Raw genomic sequence first — 21,533 nt, 5'->3', positions numbered from 1 at the left:
AGTAACTTATTGGTGAATGGTTGGGATAAGTCATAGCTTATAAAATCATCCAGGAAAAAGATTGCTGATTAATTCTTGTGAATAAACAGTGGTGAGCAGCGTGTCTCAGTTCAAGCCAGACTGACTCTTACAGTGATTCATGGATTTTTCCGTAGGAAAAATCACTTCTGTGGGGATTGCTGGTGTGTGGGGCGCCTGCTTGCCTCCGTGAGTAATTCCCCCCTCCGAAAGCACCGGGGTGTGGAAAAATGATGAACTTCTATGTGGGAACTGCAGGGGAGACTTGAGAGGGAGGCAGGGATGTGCTTGGCTCCACCACTGCAGCCAGTGACTGTATCCTTTTGAAGAGCACCACAGGAGGTGCGGGAGTGGGAATTTCACTGCCAGAAACGCTGAAGGAGGCGAATCTTGGAGAAGGGGAACAGAACGGAGCCGAGATGTCTGAGCACGCTTGCTATGTGAGGTCAGCTGGGACCAGGGATGCTTCCTTTTGCAACGTGCTGTAGCACTAGTGGCAAAGCAAGCACCCAAGGAGAAGTGTGTCCCTAGCATCATTCCTTCCATTTCCCCATCATTCCATTTCAGTTGGGTTTGTTTTATTTCCAGCACCTTGGCTTCGTGCTGGAAGCTGGCCGGCCTCTGTGGCCCTCCGTGCCGCTGGGATCCATGGGTCCAGGGTGGAAGTGTGTGCAGGAGGTGGTGGCTGGAGGTGTAACGTGCATCTGTGTGATGCTCTGTGTTTAAAACAGCCAAGGTGGGATGGGGAAATGTTGGGTGAGACAGTAGTCATAGGGATGGGCAGTGCCTGTGCTGTGGAGGTGGCACTGGGGGTGGCACCGGCCCTTGCTGTGGTGCTGTTTGGTTTGAAGATACAAGCAAACCCACCCCCCAGAAAATAGAACTACATCTCAGGAGTTCTCCTTAGCTGAAACTTGGAACTGAATTTGGCTTCTTGGTAGGGGTTTTTTTGACTGTTCTTGGTGACAAATGCAGGTATCGAGTTTCCCATCACAGCAAAGGCAGGGTGGCACAGTGGTGGGAGAGGCTGGTGTAGAGATGCAGTTGGGAAGGAGGAAGAAAGAGAGGTCAGCCTGGAGGTTGGTCCAGCCCCAGAAGGTACCAGGCAGGCTGACACATCCCTTGGTGTGGTAACCACCCCATAGCAGCTTGGCTCTGCCACCCTGGTCCCCTTTCCCCGCAGTGTCTCCGTGTGTTCCCAACCCAGCACCGCCTCCTCCCCATCCCTCCCTCCATCACGATGCCCATCCTGTATTCATTACAGTGCCCGTGTACTTCTCCAAGCCCAATATACTTTGAATTACTGCTCGTCTATTCCTCTTGACACCCTCATGCTCATAACTAGGAAGCCTGCATTACCCGTTTGCACATCTGTCAAGCTGCGTGTTCCTCGGCCATTTCCAGAGATACATAAAATTGCCCATGGTTATGACATTATTGACAACCCGCCCCGTCTCCTTCCCCCTCCCCGAGCCCAAATGGCTGCCTGGCTTTATGAGGATTGATATTTGGGTAGTAAATATTTTAGAGCCTCATCTGATGAGTGTGTCTGTGCAGATGAATACATTTCTGGCTAAGGACAGATGTTGGAGCTATCTCCATTGGAAATATGGGGCCTTGTCTTTCCCTCTCCTGCCTTTGCAGTATCTCTGTCATCTCTCTCCAGCCCTCCCAGTGCTGTCTGCTCCCGGTGGGAGGAAAAGGAATTAGAGGGGAAAAAGCCAAGCAGAGTTGCCAGGAGGGACTAGGCAAAGCACTGTGAGGGATGTTGCGTGTCAACGGCCCATCACTGCAGCATCCAGATGCTGGGCTCCCCATGTCCATCAGCAGCGGGATTGAGTTTCTACAGGCAAAGACGTTTCCTTTCCCAAACCTGTGGAAACCACCAATTCCTGCTGTGATGGACAAGCAGTTTCAGCCCCTTTGAAAGGAGGAAGACGAGCAGCAGTCTGTCTGTTGTTTCCAAGGGATATGTTTTAACTTGGCTGTTCTGCAAAGCTGCTTCATCTCCCAGAGTTTCTAAACACACTTTGATAAATGCCTGTAAAGAGGAAGTGACCCAGGAATAGCATGGCCTGGGTGATCTGAACAATTATTTTATCGTGCTGAGAAAAGCAAGGAGCCCGTTTTCAGCTCCTCAGAACGATTTGCTCTTTTCCTTCAATCAGCAAAAAACAAGCATTCCCTGAGTCCTTGGGAAAAGAATAAGCAGATACAGCTTCTGCAGAGTGAGCTGGTCCTGGTTTGGGGTATCGCCACTGGGCTTGGGCTACGTCTGGGCTGGGAGCATCAGGATTCAAGGGGCTTTTAATGTACCTCTGCATTTGGAGCTTTACTTGTGCTACTTAATGGAGTTGTCCTTGCACCCAGACCCAAGTCTGGGCTGGGACTCAGGTTGGAGCCCACCCAAGGCAAGTCAGCCCATGGGTCCCCTCGCTCCGTGCCTTCCCGTTGCCATTTTGCTGCTGTTTTTCATCCTCTGAGCCTGGAGCGAGCACACTGAAACGTGTTAAAAAACAGCTCATTTGCCTGGGGGCGGCTTCCCAACGCTCCATCACAATCCCTCCGAGGCTTTGTCATGAGGGCAGGAGTTTCCTGGTTCCCAAGCAGGGTGCTGTGTGCTGGGGGGGGCAGCAGGAGGTGATGTGGGGGCTGCCAGGATGGCACCCCCGCTGCTGTGTCACCCCAGTGCTGGCTGTGCCTGTGATGGGGTGTCCTTTTCCCCACCCTCTTCACTTGCTGACAGCAGAGTGATGTGCAAATGGGACTCAGCATCCTTGCTGGAGGCTTAGAGGGAGGTTGGAGCACGCCTGGGTCTTGCTGCTTGAAGCTTTTGCATAGACAAGGGGGAGTACATGGGTTTCTCTGTGGGTCAGAGCCTGTCAGCCACCTCTTTGGGACGTGTTGTGTTAGTGCTCCAAGTGGTTGCTGGTACCATGGAGTCCACCGTACCTCCTAATGCATTTCAAGGAGAGATCTGTGACATCGAGGAGCTGAGCTGGACAGGATGGCTCTGCCAAGGTGCTGGGGGAGGAGAAGCTTGCGAGGGTTTGGTGTCTCCATCTCCAAAAGGGAGATGCTCACCGAGGTGAGGAGTTCAGTGGCCTCCGTTACTCAGGGATGAAGGATGCTGCCCTGCCCCTGGCCAGTCTGCTCTTTTCCAGCAGTGTAGTATCTATTTATTTATGATTTCCGTGGGTGGTGTTTTGGATGATCTATTGAGCCAGAGTGAGATATTTTGAGGCACAGTGAGGTATTTTAAAAACATCTCATCACTCTGGAAATATCCATGGTGCGATAGCTCTGTATTAGTCATTCGGAAAGGGAGTGATTTCAATGAAAGAAAAACCATTTCATCTTGTCAGAGCATTTTCACTCACTGTCTGCCAGGCAGCTGCTGTCACTCTTCAGTCTCTGTGGCTGGTTTTACTCTTCTCAGGCACTGCTTTTTGATTTTATTTTCTAACAAGAAATAAAATAAACCCTCTAATGGATATTGGTAGCTATGAACTCATCAACTGTCAGGAAGAAAGAGCCTTTAAAAAGATGCAATAAACCCTCTTTGCACTGGATTATTTCCAGTGGGATTATTCCTCCCGGGGACTATCTCCATTTGGAAGGAGAAACTCCTCCTGCAGGTATTGGACCTTGAACAAAATCCGGCATGATTTATCCCCCTGGAAAGTGGGAGTAACTCCAAGACTCTTGCACACCAGCTGGGGATGCAGAATTAGGCTCACGGAGAACAGGAGGAGAGCTGGTTTTGTGCTAGGAGAGGAAAAAAAACCTGTAAGAAAACACAACTGATGAGGCCCCATCCTGCAAGGGAAAACAGCACAAAGCCGTTCAGCAAATGAAAAGCCAAATGAGCTGTAAAAAACCCACCACCAGGCTAGGAGAGATTTTCACTTGGAGGGAATCTGCCATAAATCACCTAATACTCGGCTTTGCACTGCCATTTGGGAAAATGTGCATCATATTCCTCCAGTCTCTGCTCTGCTTTATGTTTCTCTGGAGCTGGGGTTTCTATAGCACAGCCCACGTGCCCTGGGGAGGAGGCGATTCGGCCGAGATGCCCCCATCTAGTTTGTCCTTTCTCCATAATCAGGCTAAGAGTAATTGCACTCTAGTTACACTATGTGCTGTTGCTTCGTGGGACACAACTGCTGTTGCCTTGTGCAATCCATAGATGATTCCTTAAATGGCTCAGAATGATCCCTCTGTGGTTAAATGCTTGGTTGTTGTCAATACCCAGAGTTTTCCCAGGGTGCAGGATGATGCTCCAACACATCCAAGGGCCCCTATAGGGAAGACCAGTGGGAATAGGCTTGTGCCCGAGCTGTTCTTGGGGGCTCTCTGCTGCCGTGGCTCCCTCTTGGATGTCTCCTTTGAGTCAGGCTGGGTTTCTGCCTGCATCCCCATGCATCCCAGCCCAGCTCCTGCCGCTGCGGTCAGAGCAGCTCCAGAGCCTGGGGTTTAAAATAGAAGCTATTAACTAAAGAGCAGGGGAGGGCAGGGGGGAGGCAGTCAGGGCCCCAGTGGTGCCTCGGGGTTTAGTGAGCGCTGATGCCTTTGGAGCCTTCTCCTCAGCTCCTCTGGGATAAAAAGGGCATCGCTTTCCAGGAAAGCAGGAATCAGGGGGTCATGGAGGTGGCTGCCCTACACCAAGTGCCCATAAACCCGATCCCTCGCTTAAAGCTTGGCTTGGCTTTGGGGACTTGTAAGCTTTACAACTGTTGCCTTTTATTTCTGGTAAAATATAATGAAAACGGCAAACTAGAGCTGTTTCTTGCCTTGCTCCTCTTCTTTTCACTCCCACGCTTGCCCCAAATACTCTTCCTTGGCTTTGCGCTTGGTGCTCCCATGCCAGATGCTCTTAATTCAATTAACACAAGCAGACCTATTGCATTTCTTGGCCAGAGGCAGGACTTACCACCTGCATGGTGAATGCTCTGCTCCCTCTTGGAATGGCATCTCCTGCATCCCTTTGCTGGCGGTGAGTACATCCCCATCCCGCGCCCCTGAGTCAGCAGTTTGCTGCTATTTCACCTTACGGAAAATAAAAAGAAGAAAGTTCCAGTATTTAAAGTATTTAAGCAGATGGGAAGCCACAAACTGCAGTCGGTGGAGGGAGCGTGTTTCATGACTAACAAAATATGCCAGGTAGGCCGTTCCACTTGAGATATTTTCAGGAATATAATCACTTTCACACATCCTCATAAATTTGCCAAAGTGTTAGTTTTCCCCCATATGGATCGGGGAGGATGCAGCATGTCATGACTGTTGCACAGCATCTCGAGTGCTGTGTCTTTGTGGTGGGTTGGCTTTTTCTTCTTTCTTCCCCGCAGCCAGGCTGTAATTGAAATAGAAGGTTGATTCCCCCTTCCCCATAGTCAGTGTGGGCAGAGGGTCGTCCTCCAGCTCCTTGGCCACCATCCAGAGGAGGCAGTGGTTAAATCTCTAATAAGTTCCCATGGGTTGGGAACTCGCTGGATGGATGGGCCCAAAGAGTGGTGGTGAATGGCATCACATCTGGTTGGTGACCAGTCACTAGTGGTGCCCCTCAGGGCTCGGTGTTGTGGCCAGTGTTGTTTAATGTCTTCACTGATGATCTGGATGAGGGGAGAGAGGGCACCCTCAGTGAGTTTGTGGATGACACCAAGCTGGGTGGGCAGGGAGGCTCTGCAGAGGGATCTGGACAGGCTGGATCCCTGGGCTGTGGCCAATAAGACGAGGTTCAACAAGGCAAAGTGCCAGTTCCTGCACTTGGGCTACAACCATCCCCTTCAAGGCTCCAGGCTCAGGGAAGAGGGGCTGGAAACTGGTCATGGGAAAGGAGCTGGGGGTGCTGATTGATGGAGCTGAACGTGAGCAGCTTGTGCCCAGGCAGCCAAGAAGCCCCCAGTGTCCTGGCCTGGATCAGAACCAGTGGCAGTGATTGTGCCCCTGAGCTGGGCACTGGTGAGGCTGCACCTCGAATCCTGTGGTCAGTTCTCGGCCCCTCACTACAAGAGAGACATTGAGGGGCTGGAGCGGGGCCAGAGAAGGGCAATGGAGCTGGTGCAGGGCCTGGAGCACAAGGGTGATGGGGAAGGGCTGAGGGACCTGGGGGGTTCAGTCTGGAGAAGAGAAGGCTCAGGGGGGACCTGATGGCTGCCTCCAACTGCCTGACAGGAGGATGGAGCCAGGAGGGGCTGGGCTCTGCTCCCAAGGAACAAGGGATGGGACAAGAGGAACCGGCCTCAAGCTGCACCAGGGCAGGTTTAGATGGAGCTGAGGAACAATTCCTGCCCCAGAGGGTGCTCAGGCATTGGAACAGGCTGCCCAGGGCAGTCACCGTCCCTGCAAGTGTTCACACAGCGTGGAGACGAGGCCTCAGTGCCATGGGTTAGTGGTGGCCTTGGCAGTGCTGGGAACGGTTGGACTCGATCATCTTAAAGGTCTTTTCCAGTGTGGTTGATTCAGTGATTCTATGACTGTGTGAAAAGGCTGGGGTTGGGCTGGAGCAGTGCCAGGGATGCTGTTCCCACTGGGGAGTGCCAGCAGGGAGAGAGGGATGCTCTAAGGAAGCCCCAAAGGCTGCATCCTTCCCATTGAGAGCCTTTGAATAGAGGCTCCAGCATCGCAGTGGGGTAAACAAATGCAAAATATTTTGAAGTCATTCAGTCTCAGCATTGGATTCTTTCTTTTCTTTTTGGTATCCTGGCAAAATTAAATAAAAGGACCCGTTTTCTGCATGTTATTGATCTTTCACTCAAAATCTGGGCCCTTTTCCAGGAAAAATGAGCCCTTTTGTGAACAAAGAGACAGGCACCTTCCCAACAAAAGTCAGCCTTCAAATCCAATGTTCTGTGTGTCTGAAATTTCATGTTTCTGAAAGGAAAATATCAATTTCACTCAAATTTGCAGACAAGTGATGCAGGGATGGGGGGAGACTGCCCTGAATGGATTAGTGAACATTTGAAGGCCAAATTGCCAGAGGGATTTCAAAGCAAAGGGAAAAGCAACCTTGTCCCTGGTTTTTGAACAGAGTTCGTGTTGTGAATCCAGAGCTCGGCTGTTGGGCTGGAGATGCCTTTGCTGTCCTTGTCCCTTGGTGACCTGGAGCCTTCATCATACACACTGGCCATGGCAGGAAGGCTCTGCCTGTCTCTCAGCCTCAGTAGTTTATGTGCCCTTGGTTTTTTAATGTGGAGCCAGGTACTGAGCTGGTATAAGCTGGTGTTGCTGTTGCCTTGGTTGGACACCCCATTGAGAGCAGCTTGCTAGTGTCTTGGACAAGCTGTGCTTTGCCAGCAGTGTCTTACAGGTTAAGTCATTAACTCTCTGTGGCTCATTTATTTGTTGGTAAAGTACTTGGGAATTGCTTGGGAGGAGATGTGTTACGCTTGCTTGGACCCCGCTACCACATGGATACTCAGCTGTCGGGCTGGGTAGCCCAAACACATGTTTATAGCGCAGCCCATCACAGTGACACCCTCATTTATAACAAGGGGGGCTGCATTCACCTCCCAACCCTGCTGCTGCATCCTTTGATAGGAGTAAATGGGTTTTCTGTGTGTTTTCTACCCGCACAGCAGTGATGCCCTTTCCCCACTGTACTGTGGAGGGGATGGAGACAACGCTGGCTCAGTCATGTCCATCCAGCCCCACGCTCATTGAGCAGTGCCACAGGGAAAGTTTGCCTGGCGGCTGGAGCAGAGGAGTTCCTCCCCGTGCCCCATTGGGGTTGCTCCCCGTGCGTGTGTAAGCTTGCTTATCTTTGGAAAGGCACGGCGCCGCTGACAAGCGGTGCGGGAGATGGGGGCAGTAGGTGGATCGTTTTTAGCAGCGCGCACGCACGGAGCAGACAGCTTGGGCATGTTCCAAAACACTTCCCACGCCCCCAGGCTGAATTTTAAGAAGCTGGGGCATCTGCACATTCAAAATGCTCCGGGGAAGCGGTGTGGGGGGGGAGAGAAGGGAAAGAATCCCAAAGGCAGGCAGAGCAGGCAGCGCCGCGTGGAAGGGGCAGGCAGCACCCAAAGGCTGATGTCTTGCTGCGGAGGGGAGTTTGTGGCAAAGGCTGAGCAGCTCCAGGCCGCTCTCCGGAGGGGCAGAGCACAGGTGAGCGTGGAGCAGCGGTCCCCGGCTTGCCTTGAGCCTGCTGGCAGGCTGGTCTTGCTCTTGGTTGAGTGGGGGACAATGGGAAGAGGAGCTTGAGTTATCGAGGAGCGGTGTCCGGGTGAGTGCCTGTGCCTCCCCTCCATCCGGGGTATTGCAGCGCCCTGTGTTCGGGGGGGTCCCAGCGCCTTGCAGGAAGAGGAGGGGATGCGGTGGTGGGGCAGAGCTGTCTTCCTTACGGTGATGGGGAATGGGAATGAGCCCTGTGCTTGTTCCACCGTGTGTGCTTCCAGGGGCTGCCTGGGATCCTGCACATTAACGGGAGCTGTCTCACCAGCTTCTTTCTGTGGGGCAGCCCTGGTATGCAGGACCAGCAGCATCCCCTTCTGCATCTCCTGGGGGGGCTGAAACAAGCAGGCAGTGGGCAGGGGTTGGTGCTGGGAGCACCCAAGCCCTAGGCTTGCTTGCACTGGCTGGCTGACATGGTTGGACATACAGCTGGAGAGGGGAACTTCTTGGGGATGGAGGATAGCCTGGGTGTATGGTCCAGTGAAGCCTTGGGGCCCCTGCAGTGATGATCTGGGTCTTCTTCTTTAAGTCCTGGTATAGCTTTGGATAAGTAGCTTCAGGCTGTGAAGGTTGTGAGGCATACCCAGCTTTAGTGCTGAGAACAGCCCACTTCTTGCTGCTGCTGCTCCCTTGAGATCCAAGGTCCCAGCTCCTGGTGATGTGGGGCCTCAGAGGTCTTGCACTGGAAGGGATGGGTGTAAGCCTGGAGAGCCTGAGCTGTCTTCTGAATTCCTCAGCTTACCGAGCTGGTCTGTGCTCTGAGATCCAAGGGTGGAGATGCATGCTCCATTGAGATCCTGTTCCCGCTGGATATCCCATGCTCCATTGAGATCCTGTTCCTGCTGGATATCCCATGTGACATCCTCGTTGGGGTCTTCTGGGCTGTGACAGCTCCCTCCTATCTCACAAAGCACACGGGATAGGTGCTGGGGATGCTCCTCCCGGTGCATCACGTGCAAGAGGGGCATCTTCCCAGCGCTCCCCTGTGGTTGTCTTCCATGCTGCTCAGCAGACCGTCACCGTGTCATCAGGGCTTCTTGCGCTGCACCCTTCTGCAGACAGAGCGGGTGCTTTATTTAAATGGGACTTTTGTCTGGTGCCGAGGAGACAGGGAAAGGAGGGAAGTCCAGGCATGGAAAACAGCCCTGCCTCTCCCATGAGCTAAATGCCCCCAAGCTCAGAGCTCTTTGCCTTTCCTTTTGGGAAGACGAAACTTCTTGGGAAGCCTGCGCTTCTTAAGCATCCCTTGCAGAAGAGGCTGAAGGAGGTAAATTGTGAGCTTTGTACCAGCAGATGTAGCGCTCTCCACCATGTCCTCATCCCCCAGGGTGGCCTCATTGCAAGGAGCAACCTTTTGGCAACGGAAGTGTTTGTGGTGTCCTTCTGGTGGGCAGTGGGACCCCTGACACCCAAGGGAGGAGGACAAGGCCCTCCTTGCTGCAGTGCTAAACACAAGGTGCTCTTCTGCATGGCCCAGGGTGAGGAGGAGGAGGAGGAAAGCAGAGAAGGATGGGGATGGGCTCAGTGTGCCCTGGGGACTGGTTCATTCCTGCTAATGAGCGGTGAACGAGCCATAGGCAGCCGTGCTTCTGGCACATCATTACCTTGCTGGGTGCAGCGCACAAAGACTCACTGGCTGCAGGGACTTGAAAACCTCCCCAGTCTGGAGCTCATTTGGGAAAGGCAACCAAAGGAAAAGCCCAGACCCAAGCGTGTTTGTATTTTAACGAAGCCGTTTCTGCCGGGCAGGCAGGCAGGGCGGTCTGTTACCCGAGTGTCATCTTTGGGTTTAACTGTAAGCATCGAGGTGTTCTGGCTTTTCCCCTCCTTCAGTCCTCGGAGGGGCTCAGCCGAGGGGCAGTTTGGGGCTCTGCCTCCCTCCCCAGCCCATGGCTAAGCTCATGGGTGGTTTGGAGAGAAAACTCAATCTAGGAGTGATCCCAGTGAGGTTTCCATGGGACCAGGGTATCCGGCCATCCCTTTGCTGGTGTGATTGCACTGATGCTGCCTAAGGGCTGCCGGGGTCCTGGCCTGAGGCTGCTGCTCCACTGCCTGGGGATGATCCTGGAGCTGCCCTGAGGGTGGCTCTTGCGGCTGGGCCAGGCAGTGCCATCCCTTGGGTGCTCCTTGTGCCCTGAGGGTGGGATTGCTGCTCTCCTGACACCAGGGCACACCTCATTAGCCGCCTCCATCTCCTCTCTCCTGTTTAGCTCTGGTTTTGCAATCGTTTGCCTGATTTATGTATTTACTTATTTGCCGGCTTGAGGGGTGAGATGGCTGCAACGAGTCAGGATGGGGCTGACAGCTCCCTTCCCTATGTGCCCTGCCAGGCTCTGCCACGTGGGTCCCATAGGGCACAAAGGGAACTGGGCTTCCCAGTGTTATCCCCTCCTCCTCCATCACCCATTAAACTCTGTGGTGTTTGTTACAGGGTCTGGCAAAGCTCAGACCTTCAAGGAAGTGTTAAGGGCTGATTTGTGGTTCTCCCTTGGGAGGGCAATGGGGACATAGAGACATGGTGTGGGGAGGGGCAGCAGGGTGAGAACAGCTTGAGATCAAAGCCTAGAGCAGCCCTGCCTCTCTCTGTTGGCTGTAAAGGATTTGCGGCCATACCGAGCTAAAGGAAAGGCTCTCAGCCACATGCATGTGCCTTCTCTGGGATGACAGGCTCATTGTGCCAGTGGCTTCATCCCCATTCCAGTGCACTTGGATGTCTGTTCCCATGCAGCATAGGGTCCCATGTCCCCTCCCTGCTGAAGGAGCACTGTCACTTGGTGCTATGCACCAGCAGGGTGCAGGGGATGGCAGTTTCTCTTCCTCAGCATGGTTCTGCAGCTACCAAACCCATCTCTCCTGCTGCCATCCCAGTCCTGGTGGCAGTCGTGGTCCCCCTTCCTTCACATCCTGACCCCCTTTGGAAAACCAGCAGTAGCTTTGTCCTGTCTTATGAATTGTTAGTATGGAAACCCCAGGGAAAAGGGATCCATCCCCTGCACCCTGTCACCCCCCCAACCTCTTCCTCACTGCTGTAGGATGCTCCCAGCATCTCCTCCCTGCTTCTTGTAGCCCAAGCTGACCTGGACACAGCCACGCTGCATTTAGGCTGAGCTGTCTTGTATCTGCCCTGCTCCCTCCAAGTGTTGTGGTGGGCTGGAGCTTGCTTTGCTGGCTTGTTGGTACCGAGGAGGTGGCCTGGGTGCACCCCAGGCTCTTCACACAAAGACAGCATCATCTTGCCTGCTCTTGTGAGGACCGTGTTCAGTCCAGGCTGGGTAACGGGGGTTTCTGTGAGCGTGCACCATCAGAGCTGCTCCTCGGGGGTCCCTTCACTTTAGCTTTTCTCTCCCAGATACTGTTATGCAGAAAGGGAACGGGGACAAATTGGCATCCCTGGCATTTCTGGCTCTCCCCTCTCCTTGCCTGCCTGCTTCCACTCCCTTCTCTCTTTAAAGAGATTCAGGTCATGCCTGGAATTAGGGCTCCCAGAACTGCAGAGAAACGGCGTTTAAACTGCTTACGATCGATTAGATGGAGTGCTTTGGGTTTGGTTTGTCCTCCCACCCCTGCCCTCAGCTTTGGGTGGCTGTTCGCAGCATGTTAATCCTTGCTTCAACGCCTTTGCCATCGTGGGCTGCTCTTCTGCATGAAGCAGGTCTGGGGTCCCCAGGAGGCTGCTCCCCCCGTTGTGAGCTGCTCCCACAGAGACCTTGCAGGAAGGTCTGTGATTTAGCTGGCTCCGGTTATCGCGGCCCCCCGGCTGGGATTAGATACAGATAAGATGATCAATGAATCCTTCTCTTGGCAGAGATGTGCCAGGGATCGTTTGGGGAAGGGTAGGGAAAGGAAGGTTCAAAGGCAGGCAGAGTGGCTGGAGGCGAGGGAGGGCACAGCCCATGCTGAGAGGTGACAGTGAGGGGGCTCTGCCACTCTCTCGCTGCCAGTTAATGGGAAGACTTCAGTACGTGGTGGAGGAGAGAAGAAACCCCGTGCGGCTGCCGTGGCTGACGGAGAAAGTAGGTCAGGCTGTGCTGCAGAGCCCGCTGTGAAGGCAAAGCCCCCAGCACAGCCAGCATCCACCTCTCCCCACATCCTCCCCATACCCTGGCAGCCTGCGCTATGCCAAAGACAGCCGCTGTGGGGCTGTGTTGGCACCAGCCTCTCACCCTGGCGTCGGGGCGGCTCTTTGCCCTGTGGTCCCGCTGAGGTGGCTCTGTGCGAAGGTGGCAGCAAGGGGAGAAACGGAGCTGGAGGGGATGCGCAGGGAAGTTGCCCTGCCTGCCTCCTGCCTTCATCCCTGAGCCAGCCTCCTGCCTCGGATGTGTATTTGGCTGCAGGAGGGATGCCCTAGGGATGCAACTCCAGCATCATGAGGGAGCAGGTGCTCCTCTGGCCCCACAGCATTTTGGCGTGCCCTGTTATCTGGGGTGGGCAAGGTGCAGGACCAGCCCCCCATTCCAGGAGTGTTTTCTGGGAAATCTGGGATAGAAGGAAAAAGGCTGTGTTTAACGCCTGAATCTGCAGTGATTTTGGATGCCTCCCAAAGACCCCCTTGGAAGGGAAGGGGGACAGGACAGGATGGTTGAAGCAGGTCAGGCTCAGATGGGGCTGGCAGATGGAGAATGGCTCCATCCAGCACCACTTCCACGAAGGTCTTATGGCTGCTGGATGAGGGGAAAATTAAGACATTCCTTCAAGCCAGAGGTGTTTCAAGTGCAAATCAGGAGCGTTTCCCCAGTGGCACTTCCCTATAGCTGTGGGCACACACGGGGTGATCAGCCCAGGACTGCCAGGCTCAGGGAGGTGACAGTCCCATGGTGACATGGCGCAGGTGACATCAGTGCCATGACCCAGAGGTGGGCAGTGGTGCTGCATCCTCTGGTGAGGACCTGGAGTGATGGAGAGGGCTGGTGTGAGGATGCAGCAAGCCAAGCGGGGAGTAAATTGAGTGTGTATATCACAGGCAGGTCTGGGCTTTATTGATTTTCAATGAAAGGCTGTGTCATGAATTTTTCTCTCCCACTGTACTTGCTGCAAAGTTGCATCTTGTCTCCAAGCATTAACCACTAACTAGAGTTCATTTCCCCCCCCACCCCAGAGATTCCAGGGGGGGAGGCAAGTTTGCACATGGTCTTTTTAAGCACTTGATGGATGCAGCGGCTTTACTAATCCAACACCAGAAGAGAAAGCTGATATTAACAGTGGAAGATGTTATGTCCAGCACTTTAAGTGACTTATCACTAAGGGGCTGCATGTAGGATGTGTCTTATTTGATGGGCTGTGTTCTGCATCCCTCAGTGCTCTGGGATCCATTTTGGAATGGTGCTCCTGGTCCCTGCTGTCACCAGATGGGGCAGGACATCAGCTGGGTGCTGGTTTTCCTTCCTTCCCAATGCCTCTAAAGGAGAGGGGCCCTATTCCCTTTGTCAGAACTTTTTGGGAAGCGGCTGAGACATCTTGTCGCATCCTGCTTTTAAGCTAGGGTTCGGAATTTGGAGCATCTCTTTAATCTTGAAATGGTTGGTTTTAAACATTAAAGCACGTTTGGAAATGCAGATAGCACGGAATGTTTTAGGAGACATTTCTCCCTGTCTTCAGAAACTCTTACAAGTCTCCTTTCTTCTCTGATGAATGTGTCGAGAATCTGAGGGCGAGCACTGAAACCAGCTGAGGGCTTTAAAAATAGATAACCAATAAAGCAAGCTGGAAGGGTTTAGGGTGGCTTTGTCTGGAAAAGAGGTGATGGAGAGGAGATGGTTTTTTCCTTGACCTGGTTTTGGGTTGCACCATGCAGTGAGATGCTCAGCAATGGCAGCTTATGGCCTCGCGGGGAGAGGCTGGGAAGGCGTGCAGGGCATTGGGAATGTCCTGGAAGGGTTAATGCTGGTGCCTGGCTATAGCTGGATGCACTGAAGCTGAAGTGGAGCAGTATGCAAATCTATCCACTTTCATAAACTGCTTAATTAGGCGAATGTTAATGAGACGTTAATTACTGTTGTGCCGGCGAATCCCACGGAACGGAGATTATGTTTCTCTTCAAACATCCAGTCTTAATTATAACTTGCACTTAATTCCACTGGCTTGCTTGGGACAGAGCTGGGGAGGGCGGACGTGGCGCCAGCTCCTGCGGGTGCCCACAGCGCATCCTCCATCCTTGCCTGCACTGCAGCAGTGCCCATGGGGACATGGGGACAGAGCCATGGTGGGGACATGGGGACGGTGGCTGTGAACCCCTCCTGTGCAGTCTAGCAGCAAACCCTCCTGGTGTGTGTCACTGGGTGGAAAATCCCATGTCGCATATAAAAGCTCCATCCTCTTTTGTGGGCTTGAGAAGCCTTTGGGAGGTTCCTGTTTGTGGCCTATGTGCTCCAGGGATGCTGCATTGCTCTGCTTTGGAAGCACCTGTTCCAAACTGGTCAGACTGGGAACGGGGAGCCTCTGGGGATGCAAGCGTCCATCCTACGCAAGCATCCATCCGGTCCCCTCCTTCCTAACTTTCAGTTTCTACCTACCTTGGGCTTTCCAGTTGGACTGCAAACGCTTTCTGCTGCCTCTGATTCCCCATTCCTGTATGGATTTTTAATTGATGGAAGTGCGAATTTGCCAGAGGTGCTGCTTCCACCGTGCCTGACGTGCACATGTGAATATTTCTAAAGTATGCCTTCAACTCGGAGATCAGCAAGAGATCACTGCAGCAGCATCTCATTTCCAATTTTAACACCTATTATGATGACTTTTTTTTTAACATGGCTTCCCTTGATGTTGAGGATAACAGAACGCTTTCAAATGAGGTATTAGAGAGCCATGAAATCTGCATCCTCAGGGGTTTTCTGTTGGGTTTTCATCCATGCATAGTTGGTGGCTGCTCTGGGCTAACCGTGATCTTTCCTGGGTCTTTACTCATTGGTGGTCCAAGGGGCAGCATCCCAAGGCTGAGATGTGAGGTTTGGGCTCCATTGGGGTACCTGGGGTGAAGTTGCATCCGGTAGCAAGGCTGGTGTTACACAAGTTGTCCTCCTCGCTGCTGATGCTGGTGGGAGAGCCCATCGCCTGCCCACATCGCTCCTCCCGGCAGGAGCCCCACGTCCTTCATGTCCCCAGCTTATTAATTACACACACAGCATCTGCACGCTCGGCGCTTGTCACCAGAAACCTGCATCCGGGCAGTGGTGGCTGTCCTCATCTCATTCCCGCTCTGATGGACAGTGGGAAGCTGCTCCGGGGTTGGAGTCACTTTGGATTTCCATTGTGTGCCACTGCAGCCTTGAGGGGTGGTAAGGGAGTGTTGTCCCCCAGCAACCCTCACTGGGGGTGATGATTCTTCACATTGGATGTTTTCAATCACAGAAAGTGTCAGCTTAGGTTTCTTTCCCCTGTCGTTTCCTTCTTTTCTTCCCTCTGTTCTGGCTCTGCTGTTTGATTTCCAGGCAGGTTTGATATTTCCTCTCCCAGCAAGCCCTGGGGACTCTTGTGGGCTCCTTTGATCACAGGCAGTGTCCCTCCTATGATGGATGGGCTGGGCTTGGAGGACCAAGTGCAGGCAGGCTGGAGGCTGCACCCACTGCAGCACCCATGGGGGTGGCACCAGCCAGCTCTGCCTGCATCTCGCTGCCTTCTTCCAGAGCCATCTGAACGTGGGGGTTTTCATCTCCTAAAAAGCTTTTCTACCAGAAGAAACGTGTCCAACAACCAAGGATTTTTGCTTGTTTTTCCTTCTCCCCTCTCATTCTGCACCTCTCAGCGTTGAGGTCCCTGTTAATTAATCAAGATTTAATTAATTCCAACTCCTTTGATTGTTACAAGGGGCAGGATGAAGGCGCATTGCCCCTTGCAGAGCCTCCTGCTGCTCCCTCCTCCCCTCCTTGCACCAGCAAATCTCCAACAAGCAGAGCCCTGCTGCAGAGCCAGCAGCTGCGTGGGAGGCCGAGACAGCGCTTTGCATACGATTCCAGTAACATACAGCCTGTTTGGGAAACACAGAATCATAGAATGGGATGGGTTGGAAGGGACCTTAAGGAAGCAGGGAGGACTGAGAGCATCTATTGCCTGCATTGCGATCCCACCCTGAGGATGCTCCTGCATGTTGGTGCCCCCCCATGCTGCTTTTTGGATCCCTAAAATGCCATGAGCAGGTGCTGGCAGGACTGGGTACTCCAGTGCTACCTACCCAGGGTGGGTACTCAAGAGAAGTATCCTTGACTGGGCACCATGGGCAGAGGAGAAGCCTTCACTCCAACCTGAGATGCTCTGCTTGTCGCTTCTAATTGCTGAGCCCAGCACTCACTGGCTTGAAAATCAAATAACAGGAAAGAGGAGGAAGGAGGTTTTGGCTCAATAATGTGTCTAAATTACACTTACTGTGTTGGGAGCCAGGTGTTGGGGTAAATCCGTTTCCACAGCACTCTGTATCTTTACTGAGTGGGATGTTGGGGGATAAAGCAATGTTCTTCATGTGTTATCGTGGCCTGACAGTAATAAGGCAGGCAAATGTGATTAATGAGAAAGTTTGAGTTAACAAAGTGGAGTCCTTTCTCATTAGGGAGAAATCAGTTCCCTTTACCACCAGCCATTGTTCATGTGCAGTTGGGACTGCTCTCGTCCACCTTTTTGTTTGTTTCAAATGCCAGATAACTTGTTTCTTATTTACCTTTGCTTGCCAGGTTGATGGCGTGATGCCACTCACCCTGTCTGGACTTGGGGTTTTGTCACTTCCTGCTGATAGCAGTGCTGAGAGCGTGCAAGGGGATGCTGGTGGGGGACGGAGATGCTGCTGGGGACATCGGCACAGGGGATGCTGAGGGCTGGGGGTCTGCTGGGCAAGGGAGAGGGAAGTGGTTCTGTAGCAATCAGCCAGAGCAGGGAAACAGGTCCTCAGCAAGAGCCTGCAATATTAACGAGTCTTTTAATGAAATATACATCTGCCGTTCAGGTGCTTGCAGCCCGAGGTGCAGGTGTGAGCTCTGGGTTCAGCAGTGCTTGCTGCAGGACCTTTTATTTTACAAGAGTCGAAACAAAATCGGGATCTATTTTTAATCCTTTCCCTTTCCCTCTTGCTGCCTTCTCTTGTCAACCCTTGCTACACCCATAAAAGCTTGGTCAGGTTTTGATTGGGTGCCCTGGCTTACAGCGGACATCCTTTGGGATGCCTGTATCCCTGTATGGTCCCTTGGCCCAGTGACCCAACGAGGGCTGATTTGCAAAGCAGGAGCGAGCTGTGGCTGCCTGCCATTTAGTAGCTTTAGCTTTTCAAGAAAGGAGGGGTATTTCATCCCTGCCAGATTTGGGGCAGGCATGGGCAGGATCTCCTCAGCCTGGATTTCAAATTGTCCTATGGCAGTCGTGCCTGGAGGCAGAGGTGGAGGCTGGGTCGTGTTTGCTTTCCACTGGTTCTTTCCATGCTGGGATCTCTTAGCAGTTCCTAGGGAAGCCAGCCATTGCAAAGCCCATCCTGCCAGTGAGGAGCAGGAGGAGCTGAGGAGGTGGGCTTGGGTCTAATGCAGGGTATTTGCTGCCAGGCCCTATTGCTTGGTGTGGTTGGGCATGCGCAGAGGTGGAATACATGTCTTGGGGCCACCTGAGGCCATGGGCAGCCGAGGCTGCAGCCCCTGGGAGCTGCCTTTCCTTCCCTGCCACCTGCAGACACAGAGACACCGTTTATCTAGAGCAATGAGAGACCTTAGAAAAATAACAATAAAGAAAAGCTATATGAGAAGCATCTGTGAAATAATAAGAGCCCGGGGATGGAGCTGCTTTCATCTGGGAGCTCTTTGCTAACCGTGGGTTGCTCCCGTCCCTTGTTAAAGAGGCGATGCTCCCGCTCAGATCTTCCTTTCCTTTCAAGATCCTGCCATGGCATCCCGCAGGCTGGCGTGCCTGGTCCCTGCCAGCACATCCCTCCTGCTGCCAGCTCTTAAACTGGTTTTAATCCCTCTAATCAGCCCCGCATCCAGCCCCAGGGGTGGTGGGAGAGCTGGGCTCACACAGTGTGTCGGGCCTCCCCACTGTGTTACATCCCAAAGGAGAGACATGGCAGGGCTGCTCCTGTGCTGGCAGCTATGGAGGATGGAAACCCCGTGTCTTCCTCGGCATGGCTTTGCTAGGCTGAACTGCAGCCAGTAACTTCCCAGCCAGGGGAGATGCTGGTTTGTGCTTGTGCTGGTTCTGGTGCAGGACCCCAGCGAACACCCAAGCACTGCAAGTGCTTTCAGGCACCGTGCTTCTCTCCAGCAGGCTGGAAGAAGTCCATTGAAGCTTGCTTTCCCAGGAAAAACCTTGTTCAGGCGAGCTAAAACACTTGTGGGACAATGCATTGTAACGTGGGGAGGTTTTTGATGTCTTTACATGGGAGCAGGGGAGCATGGGCTAGGGGAGAAGTGCCCCTATCAACAGCCCTCAGAGCAGGGTAAAATGCAAAGGGACTCCACTAGCAGATGCTGGCAAGCAGAGAGGAGGATGAGGGGCTCCAGGCATCTGGAGAGCCTGGTGCTGGCCATGCTGATGTTTCCAGTTGAATTCTCCTCTGTTGCTGTGCCCTGCCCCACTGCCTGCCAGCGAGAGGGCTTTGCTTGCTGGGAACCTGTGGTTATTTGCACATGGCTCGGGAAGAGCTTTCACATGGTCCCTGGTTGGGCTTTCCCTATAATAAAATCATTTTGCTGTTCTGGAAAGAGACTCTTGTGCGAGCAAGGATTAAGGTGTATTTCAGAGTGTTTGCCTCATGGTCCGTGGCATGAAGGGAGGGACAAGGGAAAGGTGCTGTGTCTTATTTAGAGGCTCAGTAGTTGAAATGTCTTGTGTGGGCCCAGGAGAGCAGGGATTTCTGCAGACCTCAAGAGCTACAGACCTCTGCAGGTTGCTGGAGCTAGAAAATGGGGCTGAGGAAGAGGAACCCTCAGGTAGGCTTGGGGGTCTTGCAGTCTCCTTGTCATCTCAGAGGCAGAGGGAGTGATGTACCAGTGAGCATCTGAGACTGTGCTTGGACACCAGTGTAGGATCCAGCACCATCCTTTCAGCTGTGGATAAACATATTTCCTTGCTATGCATGAGGCCCGGGGTCTCCAGCAGCTGTGGAGATGCAGGGGGCCAGAAGCAGTGTTTAAGAGCTAAGGGAGATGCACTAGGAAATCATTAGCCATGCAAACAGCATCCCTGTGTGCTGCAAACGAGGGGTTTATGAAGTTTGTGCTGAGCCCTTGGAGATCTCTTGAGCAAGAGCGGTCTGCGTGCCCCGCAGAGCTATTATTGGAAGGGGTGGCTTCGCTGCCTATCATCCGGCTTTGCTGAGTTAGCTCCGTGGAATGTTGCCAGACTCAAAGTATCTTTTCCTTGGCCATTGCCAACCCACCTACTTGGAGTGGGTGATGACTGGTTCGTTCCACAGCTCAGCTGGAAAAAGCGAGTGTCCCTGTGGGAGGGTGGGAAGAGGGAGCGTTGCAGGGTGGCATCTCCCGAGGGAAGAAGTGGGTTGCTCGGGAGACATGTTCAGTATCCCACTGCCATCTCAAGAGGCTCCTGCTTGGCTCCTGCAAGTGCCCTTGGCTGTGTATTGGGTTGGGCCATTGCTGCCTGTTGGCTTGGTCAACACCCCCCCTCCAAGGTGCAGAGGGAGCTGTGTGCAATGGCAGAGCCCCTCTGCCTTCACTCTTGGGGTGTGTGGGGAGATGTAGTTCCCCTCTTGGCTCCCAGTGCTTGCTTACCATGCTCCTGATGTGGGTGGGAAGCATCCTTTGCACTTGGCACGGGATCTGTGCATCCCTGTGGAAACACGCTCCTTGAGGGTTGCTCCCTGGGGCTCTGACAGCAACCATGCTGGCAATGCCTGCTGCTGCCAGCCCCCCTGCTGCCACTCCAGCCGTGGATTCCCCTCTGTGCCGTTGCTAACATAAATCCCCAAGTCCCTTCTGTGTCAGACATGAAGAGGTTGCTTTGCGATGAATTAGGTTGTTAGGTTTTCTTCAACAAAAAAAGCATCCCTTCAGCCCTAGAACTGCTGCTCAAAGGGCAGGAGTGTGAAGGATGTAGAAGGTGCTTGCGGGGAGAGAGGAGATATCAAAAGGAGGCGAAGGATGCTCAGATGATGGCCGACATAAACAGGAATGATAGGAAAGACCTAAGGAAAGAGAAAAGAGCCGCAGCACAGGCACCCAGCTTTGTGGGCAAAGGCCTTAAATCTGCTTGGCAAGTGCCCAGGATGCAGGAGGGGAGGATTGCCCCTAACAGTGAGCATCCCTCCTCCTGTGCTGGCAGCCCTGCTGCTGCTGAGGCTGAGGGGGAGTTTGCACATGAGCTGTACTGCACTGGGACAGGAGGAAAGGGAAGCTGGGGAGGAACCAGGAGTCCGATTCCCTCTGGGAGGGAAGCATCACTGCAGGTCAAGGATTAAATCCATTACGGAGAAGCACTTGGGGGAAAGCCCTGGGCACGATGCATGTGGAGGCTGATGCATTAAAACTGCTTCCTGTGGAGATCTCTTCCCGCTCGGGAGGCAGGGAGAGGGCTCGGGCACAAAACCACCACCCGGAGCTGCCTCCAGCACTAATGGCTTTACATTTGCCAGCAAGCTGCGAGCAGCCTGGTCCCAGCCTGGCACTGGTGGGTGAAAGAAGCCCTTCAAACTCCATCCCTTCCGAGCCAGGGCTGAGTGCTGGAGGCAGCGGAGACCATTCCCTTTGTCCTATGGGTTCCGGAGGCTGCTGTTATCAAACCCAGCGTTTGTTCCAACCATTTCTTCTTGTGTTGGGCAAGGACAAAATCCATTTAGTCAGAGAGGTCCCAGCCAGCTCTAATCATGACAGAGATCTGGGTTCCCTGGAAGGTCGCATTCCCTTGCTGCACCCGGCTGTATGAGCTGCCTGCACATGCTGGTATGGCTAGGTGTAGGCAGGCGTTTTCTTTCTAGGTGTTGCCTAACAACAGGATGAGAAGAGCCTCCCAAAGGTTCCCAAATGAGCAGACTTTTCCCAGCAGGTGCTGGAGGTGAAGCAATCGGCCATTTCTGATTTGCTTTGGAAAACATGGAGTTTCACTCTGCTTGTGTTTTTTCCTGTTCTTCCCTTCCATCTTGCATCCCCACACATTTCCTTTTATTCCCCCCTCCCCTCTTCCTCCTCCTTTTCATGAGCTATTTTCAAATGCCAGGAAGGGCGAGATCTGAGGGGAGGAGGAGTAACTGAAAGAACAACAACAAAAAAAAGGGTGGTGAAATTATTTCACACATTGACGGAGGAAAAAGAAAGTGTGGGTGTAGGGAAAGAGAACAGCTCCAATTCCCACAGGATGAAAACCAGCTTCATTCATCCCTCCATGCAATCCTATCAGGTAGAAAGGTTTGGTTACATTTACCACTG

At 53.2% G+C, this 21,533-nt stretch overlaps 1 protein-coding gene across 2 annotated transcripts in view; it reads left to right on the top strand.

Moving 5' to 3' along the window:
- Positions 1–21,533, top strand: part of LINGO1 (leucine rich repeat and Ig domain containing 1) — a 443,400-nt gene that overhangs the window by 17,548 nt on the left and 404,319 nt on the right. The window contains exon 1 of one of the 2 annotated variants that reach the window (XR_009724633.1): positions 7,804–8,124. The exons of the other annotated variant lie outside the window; for it this stretch is intronic. The gene's annotated coding sequence lies outside the window, so the exon portion shown is untranslated. Of the gene's footprint in view, positions 1–7,803; positions 8,125–21,533 lie in introns of those variants that run through there. 2 annotated transcript variants of the gene reach the window in all.

This window comes from Neopsephotus bourkii, unplaced genomic scaffold (assembly GCF_033783945.1).
Source record: "Neopsephotus bourkii isolate Nb327-2 ecotype Australia unplaced genomic scaffold, CSIRO-AGI_Nbou_v1 NB_318, whole genome shotgun sequence".
Classification (NCBI taxonomy): Eukaryota; Metazoa; Chordata; class Aves; order Psittaciformes; family Psittacidae; genus Neopsephotus; species Neopsephotus bourkii.
This window is presented reverse-complemented; position numbering and strand designations above follow the sequence as displayed.